The sequence below is a fragment of the Rhagoletis pomonella genome, unplaced genomic scaffold, assembly GCF_013731165.1.
Source record: "Rhagoletis pomonella isolate Grant_MI unplaced genomic scaffold, Rhpom_1.0 Rhpom_scaffold_00007, whole genome shotgun sequence".
Taxonomy (NCBI): Eukaryota; Metazoa; Arthropoda; class Insecta; order Diptera; family Tephritidae; genus Rhagoletis; species Rhagoletis pomonella.
The window spans coordinates 38,897,595-38,898,668 of NW_023458561.1; positions in this window are offsets into that span (position 1 = coordinate 38,897,595).

A 1,074-nucleotide genomic window follows, 5' to 3' on the forward strand; every position below is an offset into this window, starting at 1 on the left:
TCTGAAAAAAGTTAAAAAACAGCATCAAAAATCTCATTATTACGATTCCGTTGAAAATTTGTTTTAAATAATTTTACGCAGATTTTAAAAGCTTAGTCTGTTTTGTCATCTGAGGGGACTTTTTTCAAAAAGTTCTTTAAGAAACTATTTTTATTCATAAAAATCTCCATTTTTGGAAGTATTTTCAAATCGGTCCAGCTCTTAAATCTTAATATTTTTACGAAATATTTGGGCGGACGTCTTCAAATATAATCCCGTAGGAAAAACCGCAACTTTTTTTGGTGATGCCGTCTAATGTACATACATACATATGCATGCGTGTAAGTATGTACATTTAAGTGCATACATACATATTTATATGCGCATACTCACATGTTCGGCAAAGAAAAACTACTGTTAATACCTTGCATTCTCCCTTATCCTTGCATAGTCCTTAGCATTTATTGTGTCCTTCTGCACTGAACTTGCTGTACGATACGTTTGTACATACATACATATATACGACGCATAATAATAAGTACATACATACATACATACACGCATATGTATGCATTCGTATGGGTGTAGCTAGGCTCTGCTAGAGAATGGGTACCTTTCAGAAGGACGCAAAAATCGCAATAGTATTAATTTGACGAGGGGTGAGTTTTCTGAGTTCAAACTTCTGAGAACGACGTTGGTACTAACATACATACATACATACATATTATATAGCAACAGGGGTTGTTTTCACATGGCTGCTCGACTGCCTTTACAGCCTATCGCTTTTAGGTATGTATGTAAGTAGTTCTTTTTGCTGTTGTTTTACTGTCTGCAGCAATCTTCTCAAGAACGGTTTCGAGGCAATGCGATACATATGTGTGTATGCATGTATGCATTGTATTTATAGAGACATGCATATGATTTTTTACGCATTCAACGCAACGATTGAATAAAGAAAATAAAAATAATGAAGGCGAAAAGCCTAGGGAGGAATTCCTTTTAAAAAATTGTGCGTGCGTCAGTAGGAATACACATATAATTTAATTTGTACAGTGCTGTTAAAAATAATAGAAACACGACCAATGAGACTCTTGA